Here is an 11,770-nt window from a genome sequence, read left to right on the forward strand (position 1 = left end):
ATGGTTACATGCATTTCAGAAATAATTAAAAACCTCCACTTTTCTTGGTCAAAAATTTTCGCAACCCCAGCTCGACCAGGAGGGAAAGACACCACAGCTCGTTGTTGTAGCTCATATTGAATGCAATTGAGCGCAAGCAATGCATGGATTGGCGACGGTAACAAGTGCAGTACTACAGAAGCATGCGTTTGCCTGTCAAGCAGTTTTTTGCCGTTTTAAGCACACATTTTATACCTCTATTCATTAAAGTTGTCATTTATCTCCACGGGATGCTTCTACTAGTACTTTCACATATGACTTAAAGGTAGCACTGAAAGCCAAAGAACAAAGTGTTTCCACGCCTATTAATGTTTCAGCATTTACGAACAAAACAGCATGTGTAGCTGTGCATGCTGTTCAATATATAAGCATGCACTATTTCCTGAAATATATGTATGCTCCATTTACTGCCAGTGACCTGCTTATACCCAATAATTTAGTTTATTTTTCACCATGTGCTTGCATTGAATATACCACAGGCATTGTAAGTTAAGCTACCAGAATAACAATCAGCTAGTCTAAGGTTACCTAATTGAACAAAATCATTGTAAAATTTGTGACGAAATGTCAGAAGAAAAGTATTTATTTCATTAAAGAGAAATGGTTACATAATAATGTTTGCACATTTTAAATGTAAAAAGGAAAATAGGGAGTAAAACCATACTAATACAAAGACATAAGCACCAAATAATGGGCACAGGCTTGCTCAATTAAATTTTAAGCAGAACAGTTTTTTTAAGTAGCCTGACTACGAACTATTTATTACATGTTTTCATTCGAAAAGCACTGCATCTTATTATAAAGCACAAAAATAACCGGTCACATAAGTAAGAACAAGTCTGAGTGTGTCTTTAACACAAGGATAGAAAGTTGTGCGAGTTAGTACAGTAACATGATCTAGGATTGTAGCGCGAAGTGACACGGACACAGACTAGAAGCAGACAGGATGAGCGCTAACTCTCAACTAATTTTTTATTGAAACGAAGAATATATATATATAGGTGACTGCAAAAAACCGCAGCACATCTAAATGAATATTGAATACATAGTAGTAAGATGAAGACGACAAACAAAAGCCATCAGCCATCAACTGCGTGGCAAATCGCAAATCTGAGTGCAAGCTATTCTCTTATCAAGTATACCTGTAGGCATTGCGACCAATGTGCTCCCAAGATGTATGAGGCATTAGTCATTGCAGAGTTGTAAGGACATGACAATCCTAGGATGATTATGTTCTTGAGGCTTTTTCCACACTTTCCATCTTTTGAAACGTGTATACTCTAGTCATGAAAATAAAAATTCTACAACTGGCGTGTGATAAGTTTTGCGTCTTATTTCCTAGCAGCTCATTGAAACGAGCCACGATGACAAATTCAAATGCCGTTACCTCATCAGACATTCAAATTTCTTAAACACAAACAAAACCAGATAGGCATTAGAGTGAGCATGATTTAAATACATTACACTGATTTAAAGTTATTGCACCACTTTGTGCCAGGTAAAAATGTTAGAAACATCAACAATGTTAAGATTCTACGGCCAACCGTGAAAACTAAATAAAACAATCATTAAGCTTTCTCAAACGGGTACAGGAGATTTACAACTGGCCGTCTTGGTGATGGACACGCAGATAGATGAGCAGCCATTCCACTGAGACGAGAATGTTGAGGGCTTCGCATGGAAGTCTGCGAGACACTGCAGAGTAGTTCTTGGTCCACATGAAGGAGGTTGCTTGCATGCACATCTGGGCCACCATACTGAATGCATGGTGTTACCGGAACCTTTTCCCCCTGCATTGTGGTAAAAAAGCATGGTTAAGTTTATACGATATTTAATATGCAAAAAAAGAGGTGAGGCATGCAGACAGGACACTAGAGTAGAGAAGTGAACATGAACACGAAAAACATGAAAAATTTCATTAAATTGTTTTATTAGATGAAATTTTTATACTTTGTGTCATTCATTATGAGGGTTCATAACCGCAACATATTTAATATATAAGCAGGTAGAATTATCAGCTTGGTCAGTTTGCACAAGCTCGTTTGAGGCAAGAAATCGAGTTACACAAACACAACCTCAACATTCTTGATTGAAAAAGGAACACCTCAGATGACATGCAGTCCAGTGAGTGGGAATTGCACAGTTCAAGAAAAACAAATTAAAACTCACAGACTGAAAGCGAATTAATTGATAGGTTTTAGTAGCACAAGGGCATCTTTGGCCAATGAGCGCCAAGTCTATACTGCAAAATATAAACTTAGTGCATCTTTACAAAGCAAATATATAAAGATGACTAATGCCTCTCTGCACTACAGTTGCTTTGCTCTAGCGTGAAATCATTTTAATGCATGCACACGTACATACACACGCTACACCCAAGTGTAACAGCTGCAGAATTAAAATTGGGCAGCAACAAAGTCGCAACATTTAACCATTGATCCCAAGCTGTACTAGTGACTGGAGGCAGTACCAATATCGCCAATGATGAGTCGCACTCTTTCTGCCCGATGTTACGCTGCTCTTATTGTCAAAGATGAGTTACAGCCGGCATTGAGGGAAAGCTGCCCGCAAGAGCAGCTCCTCTTTTTGTGTTATTTCTAACCAGAGACCAATTAAGTAATATATATTTAGAATGAGAATGACACCGAAAAATTAAGTACGTAAAAAATTCGGTACATTTTTCCGGAATTAACCTGGGGGTTAACGGCTAAAGAGGCAATCCAGAAACTAGAACAAGTTTTGACATGTTTGCTACCAGTGAATGCTAGAAAATATGTTGGCATTCTGTAGTTTTGTCCAACAATGCAAAAGGGATTCTTAATAACTGAGGAAATAAATGGAAAAGTATCATGAAGTATATTTCGTGAATGTAATGCAGAATCACTCAACTTCTGTTACTATATAATCTCCACTTGAATAACCTGCACTTTCTGAACTAGTTAAGGAGGTGCTGCATTTCACTACTCATTCCACCAGTTCAACGTGGCAGCAACTGCATGTTGTGATTTGTTTTACTTAGTGCAGGCTTTGTACAGGGCGAGTTCACAGCATTCACTGCACTTGGCCGAAAGGTAGTGCATGTTTACGCAGCAGGTGTGGTGCCGCTTCTGCACGAGCAAGGTGCAGAAATAAGAGTTTCATACAATAATTACTAGAGGGAACTCCGACGTTAGTGTCCACAGGAGATCAAACAGGAACGGCTGTACCAGCATGGAAATTATGGGAAGTATATGGATTTGCCTAAACTTCGTCTGTTTGGCTTCAAACGGCTTTGTGACTTTGTAAACTAGTCATTTTCAACAATATACTGTGTAATAAATAAATAAACATTAAAATCATCCGACGACAGGATTCAAACACAGGAACTCTAGAACAGAAGTCTGTTCGAAACCATTAAGCCACGGAGGCATGTAACGACAAGCGAGTGAAACGCCCTGATTAATTCATTTCGGGCATACCAGCGCCTTAAGACGCTTGGCGCCTTTCGATTTGGCCACCTGGACAAGCTCAATCGTTGCAATTATTAGCAATTGCGCGTGTTGGTGCCGTCTTCTGCACTTCGAAGAGTATAGACTGCGCTGAAATTTACGACAATAAGATTTATATAGCGTATAATATACGAAGCCACAAGAACGTCTGAATTCACAAGCACGAATATCAGACAAATCCATGTGCTTCCCATGATTCCCATGGTGGTGCGACTCCAGCACCAGAGTTCCCTCTAGTAATTACTGTAAGAAACTATGGCAGAAACAGGAGTAATAAACTAAGTTTTGCTGTCCCATAAATCTTACTGGTCATTAATTCCAAGTTTTAGTGCAGTCACATGTCTAGTAGGCAATTGTGGTATTTTGCATAAACATTGCAAAGCCAACTGTGATGAATGTTCACTATGGTAAATTGTTTATGATCGAGTAGCATAGACTACTGAAGCAATCTCTGGAAGGCAAGTCAAGTAATTTTCTTATTAGCAGCCTTTAAACAGCATTCGAGCATATGACACATGCACCTCAGATATGTAGATAATATTTCCTTGACTCAGCAAGAAGCGATGCTTCATGTTCCACGAGGCTACTTCTATCAAAGCAGTATTGGTGCTCTCTAAAAACAATGCCAATGCAGATGATCCAAATATTTTTCAGGGGCAACAGTTATGCCTGAAATCATGCTAGATTAGTTTTTTTAAACACATGCTCAGACCATGTTAGAAGTGCTTCTTAAAATCCGCCTATTTATTAAATTAGTCATATATCTGTACACAAAGGCTACTAATTAGGTCCCATGCTATATCATCATCTTGACAAAAACTTCACTTAGTAATACACATGCTGTGATAAAATTTGAGACCACACTGAGATGCTGAACAAGGTGAATTCATTATTTTTAAAATGAAGCTCCTGTTCTTCGAAACGAGAAGAAAGGATACTGAGGGTCAAAATTTTTCTGAATGACAGCTGGAAGATGCCAGGGAAGGCACGTGGAAACTTATTTGTAATTTTCTATTTAAATGTAGAAATGATAAAGGGAAATGAAAATGGTCAAAAAAAACAACCAGGCATGGGGGTAGAACGAACCTACAGCCTTTGCATTAGGCATGCGTTGCACTAACCACTGTGCAACCGAGGCAGCATTCAACCATCCACAATGGCCCCTCAGATTGTCGACGCTCGAACACGGCCGTAGTACCACAGTGGTTAGTATATCACATGCGTAATGCGAAGGTTATGGGTCCGTTCCCCACCCACAGGTGAATATCTTTTAATCCACTTTCACTTACCTAGAATTTATCGTTTCTATACTTCATATAAAAAACTTAAAACATGTTCCTGTAGGCTTTCCTTGGCCTCATTATCTGCTGGCTTCTTCCAGTTCTGTTACTTCCAAGATTTATACATATTCTAATCTGGTAAGTAAACAGTTTTGCATGATGCTGGAATGCAATATAAAACATTATTGCAGGGCCGTGTTATGTAGAATGCCTTATATTGCCCAGGCAAGGTGTATTAATGTCAATCTGAAAAAAAAAATTCCCACTCAAGGCAGAAATGCTGTGTAGTGCTGTGTGGAACAGGGTTTACCGAAAACATCTTGTTCAGAAATAAAGCCACCAAACAAGGAGGAAATACGAAAACTAGATGAAAATTTGTGCAGTTGCATGTTAAAAATTTTGCACAGCAACAGATGACATAATGAAGGAAGTGCGAAGATGGTCTATTTTGGACACATGAGGCAATATACTTGAAAGATGTATATGAGCTTACACGTGGAGAAATATCGTTTATGTAGCAGCTAAACTACGAACAGGCCTAGAGCACACTGATACAAGGTGTCGAGCATGTAAATCTTATCATGCCCTTAAGTCAAAGAAACATGGCTGTTTCTCATGATTCGCTACACATGGCTGGCTCACACAACTTAGCCACTTCTATATATGCCTTGTAATTGCCAGGTGGTCTGTATGACATGCGCAAACTTTAAATAAGTACAAGTGCCACGTAGCTGGACAGTACCAAGGTAATATCGTTTGTCATCGTTTTGAGGAAGTGAAACCAATTCTTGCATTTTTCCTAATTAGGTAATTAGGTATTAACAATTATTTAACTGCTCAAATATTTTATTCAAAGCAAAAGTGTCAGTGCAAAAATTGTAGAGCATCCTGAAAAATTCCCAATCCAGCTTTCTACTGCTCAGTAGGTGCAACAAATTTTTCTTTTCAAGCTTGAAAGAAGCCAGTGAACACATGCAAGAAGTGCCATGCAACTAACCGCTCGTGCACCTGAACACCATTTGGCTCCTCCTTTCATGCTTGAAAAAAAACTTTTTGAAAAGAATATTTTAGAAATTGATTAACTATTATTGACTATGTTCTAGGCAAAATGCATGAAATAGTGTGACTGCCACTTCCATTTTCGGCGACATGAATTGACTCCATTTGCATGTCCAAATCCAGCTATACATGGTGCGTGTTTTGAGCTGGTTCTGTAATTTAGGCTGGTTTTGACTAATTGAAGCTTCACACCTTAATAATGGAGTCAGCCTAAAAAGAAATTGGTACATAAACAGTCGCTGTCAGTACTCCATACAACTTAGTGCAAAGTGCTTGTGAGCCAAGAAGTTCGTAGTTCTAAGCAGTATTTCTCATTTTGACCTGGTGTTATAGCCCACTTACTATGATGCCATGCTGCTCAGTCATGCTGGTCCCAGCTTCAATCTAGGCCATGGCAGCTGCCCTCCAATGAGGGTAAAATGCAATACCGCTTATGCCCTTAGATTCAGGTGTACATTAAAGAAGCCAGGTTCCCAAAACTTTAGGTTTTGGAATGTAAAAGCCCATAATTTCATTTTAATATCTAAAGGTGCTTTATTAGGAGCAGGGGCATCATTTTGAGCTTTTACTGCACTGCCATGGCACCAAGAAGCTCCAAGTAAATAAAAACAATTTCTTAGACAATGTACATATCTTGCAAACAATTACAAACACTTCTCTGCATGCACCTCCGTTGCTGTTATATTTAGATCCGTATGCCAAGGCGGGTTATGATGTTAGAACATGTTTCAATTTTTTTTACCGCTTTAAAGTTGGTTATTTTGCATCTCACTGTGTGTCGAACGCACATTTCAGTGCATCAATTTCTTCAGAAAGTGCGCTCCCCTTTATTTATTTGTGCATGCAAAACGGGTTCAGAAGAACTGCTTTCTGAAGGTCTGTATAACAAGCAAAAAACAATTCTATGTAGGCTGCACAAAGAGAAAGGATTGGTTTGTAAATTTGTTATTTAGTTCTTAAAAAAAGAGGCAGCTGTCAGTATTCTGTTCCAAAGTAAAAATTACCCCTACCTGGCTCTGCTTCATTTTCCGATGTTGATGGTCCATTCGGGGGCACTCTACTGATAGGCTGCACTTTGGCGATGTCGGGTGTGCTGTCACCAGGCCCAAGGTCGATCGACATCCTCACCAAAAGTCGAGTCCAAACGCTATGAAAGAAATATCTCATCATTTTGCTATCAGTTTTGTCATCTTGCGTGTTTCACACACGGCCGTCAGTGAAATATTTCGTCACTTGGATACTGAAAGAAATTCAAGCATTTTCTGGCAGCCAAGCTGATGATGATGATGTGTGGTGTTTTATGGCGCAAGGGCCAGGTTTGGCCAAAGAGCGCCATGACAAGTGGTAATGTTGACGATGTATTATGGAAGATGTGACTTGGCTGTAAACTGGCCTAAAAATTGTCGCTGTAAAGTGCGTAAAATTTACGTGCTATAAAATTATGGCGATGACTAATGACGAATACTATTAACATTAAAATCCATCGTGGAAGAATGATGCAACATAGAAAATATATAGGATGGTAAAATTACTTGGAGCACTGCTGCCTCTCCGGAGTCCTTGAAACACAAGGGCCTAGAGGCATGTGCTATACGAAAGAGCTATCACAGCGGCATCCTCTGAAGAGAGGGCGGCAGCCAAGCTGAATACACAGTAAATGGAGAACATTAAAGAGCAAATGCAGTTGTCACATTAGATTGATCAAGTACAGCAGAAATGGAAATAAATCAGTGATACTGTGTCTGTTGGCTTTGAATGCAAGAAACGTAAAAACAGGAACTTGCAGCCACGCCACTTTGAATTTCCCGCGTTTGCTACACCTCACAAGTGTCGCATCGTCCGGTACTCGGGGATAGTAACCGCTTAAAATCAAGATGAACGAGCGTCGGCATAAATTAACAGGATACTTAACCGGGCAACATAGGCGCATAAAAACTAACGTAGCGAAGCTACTGTCAATTACCCGATGACGCATCTGGGGGCGGTGCAGTTTGGGCGAACAATTCAAAAAGGAATGCGAGTTTCACTTGTTTCACGCCTACTAAGCTAACACAGAATCTGAGTTTCTTACTAAACTATGCTGGATATTTACGCTCCGAATAAAACGCTGGAAATTTTGTTACCTCATATTGCATACGTATGAGTGAGGAAATTGCTTTTATTGTGTTCTACCCAGACGTCACGCAGCAGCTACCACTCTCATGCAACAAAAGCATGAAAGTGGTACTCGTGACACCGAAAACAAACATATACAGCACCAACGTTACGCTCCTTGGAGTTGGAACTAAGCACGATCAAGCCAGTTAGTTTTCTAGCTTTCATAACGCCATGAACACGACCAAACATCGAGCGAAAAAACTCTCTGCTCTCGAAAATTATTATCGCTTCCATTTATATACCTATCGCTGCCACAAGCAAAAGTCAATGGGCTAGCTGTCCACAAACCGCAGATTAGACTGACAGCAACATATTACGGTAACGTAAAACAATTTCCACGCTGACTTAGCAGCCGCGGTGTGCTCTAAGTGCCAAAGTTCTCGTTTGCCGCTCGAAATTCACACCATGATCACGGGCACTGCATCTTTCACATGAAATATTGCACGCTTTGCTCCGGAGCTCAATAGGACGGCGAAACGCATTTGCACGTACCTGAAATCCGCATGCCGGAAACCCGTCGACGCTTCCGAGAACGGGGCGCACAGCCATACACCCGTACGGCGGCTTGACTTGGACGTGAGGCACTTCGATCAAACATTTCACATGCGACATGTTTCACACCGATTGCGCGAGCACCAGAAAATGACGCAGGTTGCATTGCGACGCCGAGCAGACGTGCAGCCACCGATGAGCTGTGTGCGCGGATTGCAGAGAACCAAACCATACAAAACGTTAGGCGCGAGAAGATGGCGGCTCTCGTTGCGGCCGTTGCGGAGACGAAGCGGACGAAGCAATGACGCGCGAATGAATGTTGCCAACCGTTGATTCCGCGTTATGCCGGTGGTGGTGGCTTTAGTGGCGTGTGTTGCGGCTGTCTAATTTTTTATTTCTTTTCCCCAAACAGTATAGCTAAGATCAGTTCTTTGTTTGAATTTTTAGTTGTGTCGTTTGGCATTATATTTGTCTTTTTATGCTATTAAGCGGCCAATTATGGCCTCCCAGGTTCGCGCGCAAATCTCAGAGGCCATAAGACAACTCGTTCGAAAAGGCCGTTATTGTCGTTGTTAACGCTTCATCATCCTTTCTTCAACTGATATAGAAAGGTAGTGTCCCTTTTCCCGGGGTTGGGAGGGGGCGATCAAGACGGCATCGCTCAGCGGGGGGCGGGGGAGTAGGTTGGTGTTTGTTCTTATCGCGAAATTCGCGAACCCTGCGATTTTTTTTTATAACGTAAGCATTTCTATACTTCCCCAACAAGAAAAACCATCCGTCCGTCAGTCCGTACCGCACGATATCCTTCAAAATAGAACCCGCAGCAGCGAGTGAATTCACCTTCGTGCTAGCTTCGCTTCAACGCGACCGAAGCGGCGAGAACACTGCGCTCACGAAGCTTTCAGCTTATGCCGCACTATGCGCTTTCCGCAGATCACTTTCAAGATAGGTGTGCGCGCGTCTGTTTTCAAAGCGAAGTAAACGGTGAGAACACAGCGCGTGAAGTTTTCAGCAGTGGGCACACTCTGTCCACAATGCAGTTCGCTTTCAAGATACGGTTCGCGCGGCCGTGCCACAAGCAGCCACCGCCGGAGAACGGTTGATAATGGTTCGTCGCGGATGAGGAGGGCTAAAGAGCGATAACGGCTCAAAACGAACGGAACGTCACCAGCGCGCCTGGCCCCGCCACCTGCAGTACTTTGCTTGCGCTGCCGACCAGAGCAGCCCGTGTCGCCGCAGCGCTGTCGCTCATACTTGTCGGATCAAGTCTCATAACATTGATAACGACATGGGCTGCGTGTAGATGAGGAAGAGTCACAATGCTTACGCACACTTAGACAAATCCGAGAGGAGTTCCTGTGTGATTTTTTTACCGGAAATGTACAGTCAGCGGTGGGACCCAGAGTTGACAATGCCTGTAAGAGGGGTGCCAAGCTTTTTTTCTTTTGTGAGAGTCTTGCCCAGCTCCCAAAGATCTGCTCAAGCTAAGACTTTCTGATGGCTGTATGTGTTTTTTTTTATTGTCGCATGCCTTCGAACCGCCAGGAATCCTACAGTGTAATGGCATTAATGCAGTATTCACGTCCAAAGGGAAATGCAGCCGTTAATTGGGCTGCCTAAGGTTTGCGGCCCGGCGGCAGCTGCCCTCCCGTCCCCCGTTTCCGTTGACAAGTTAGGGGGAGGGGTCTAGAACAATCTTACACTGCCTCGCCACAGTGGCGTAACCAGAAAATTTTTTCGTGTGAGGGGGGGGGGGGTCCCAATTGCCCGTGGAGGGTGAAGGAGCGGGGCCATTGCCATAGCAGCAAAAATTTTACTGTGAGTGAGCGTTACAAGTGCACGGTGTGCCCCACTTGGCTACGCCGCTACTAGACCCCCCCCGCGCCATCGACGCAAATCGAGCTATCAGAACGTGCATGACACGCATGCATGACATAACATGAAAGACATGCCGCGAAGCTAGCATGGATGTCGTCACATCATCATCATCAGCTTACTTTGACGTCCATCGCAGGACGAAAGCTTCTCCAGCGATCTCCAATACCCCTGTCTTGTGCCAACTGGTTCCACGTGTTTTCAAGTTTCCCGAATCCATCACGTCCACGTTATTCTCTGCCGTCCTCGACTGTGCTTTCCTTCCCTTAGCACCCATTTTGCAACTCCAATAGACCAGCAGTTCTCTCCCTTACGCATTGCAATGTCTGCCCAGCACGACTTCTTCCTCATAATGTCAACCAGAATATCAGCTATTCCCGTTCGCTCTCTAATCCACATCGCTGTCTTCCAGTCTATTATCATCATGCCTAATAATTTTCATTCCATCGTTCGTTGCGCGGTCCTCAACGTCTTCCCAAGCTTCTTTGGTAACTTCCAAGTTTCGGCCCCATACGTTAGTAACGATATAAAGCAATGGTTAGCAGTAAGCTCCCTGATCATGATTTAGTAATGCCTGCCGTAAGCTCTCCAGCTAATGTTTCATATTTGTTAATTTCCTTGATCAGAGGCCCCTAAGAGTAATTAACCTCAATAAACGTATTTCTGAGCAGGTTCTAGAGGCTGACAGCCGACCATGACATTCGTTTTCTCGCCAGGCTGCGGAACATTACTTTTCTCTTCTGCATACTAACTCTCAATCAGACTTACACTTTCTTCGACAAGTTCCTCAAACGTTTGTTGCAAATAGTCTGCAGCGTTGCTGAGTATGCCAATGTCATCTACAAACCGTAAGTTGGTGAACCATTTACCGTTAGCCCTCACTCCTAACCATTCCCAGTCTAACTGGTTGCACACCTTCAAGTATTCCGTGATAGCATTGTAAATATTTTGCCATTGATAATATGAAGCCTTTTGCAGATATCTGGCTATGCAAAGTCTGCGCGTTAGTGTTATCTGTTCGATATCAACATTCGTGGGAAACTTCATTTTTGACCACTGTTCGGAGCCAGTGCGCTGCTGCCTAGGTGCCCCGATCTAATCATTCCAGCTACCTGATTCAAGCGCAGGTAGCGCGCGTTTCATGTGCAGCCAATATCAAGGCCTTAACTGGCAATGTTCATTCATCATATACTGTAAGCTTGTTCACTTACTCCCTTATTATCAGGGTGTAAATTAGAAAGACTGGGGTGTTCCAAGGGTGTTTTCTTGTTGAACACCCTTTTCCGTTAAAAAAGGGTGTTTCAAGGGTGTTTATAAGGGTGAAAAAGATGATTACACCCGCATTACACCCATAAGGGTGTGAAATTTTTTAGAGTGTAC

At 42.4% G+C, this 11,770-nt stretch overlaps 1 long non-coding RNA gene across 1 annotated transcript; it reads right to left on the reverse strand.

Annotated features, from left to right (window-relative positions):
- Window positions 1-604: 604 nt before the first annotated feature.
- Window positions 605-8,785, reverse strand: LOC139057887 (uncharacterized). Its single transcript, XR_011513066.1, has 3 exons — window positions 8,516-8,785; window positions 6,877-7,013; window positions 605-1,829 (listed from the first exon to the last, which is right to left on the reverse strand). It is a non-coding gene; the product is annotated as an uncharacterized lncRNA (long non-coding RNA).
- Between the last annotated feature and the right edge of the window lie 2,985 nt (window positions 8,786-11,770).

The sequence above is a fragment of the Dermacentor albipictus genome, chromosome 3, assembly GCF_038994185.2.
Source record: "Dermacentor albipictus isolate Rhodes 1998 colony chromosome 3, USDA_Dalb.pri_finalv2, whole genome shotgun sequence".
In the NCBI taxonomy this organism is placed as follows: Eukaryota; Metazoa; Arthropoda; class Arachnida; order Ixodida; family Ixodidae; genus Dermacentor; species Dermacentor albipictus.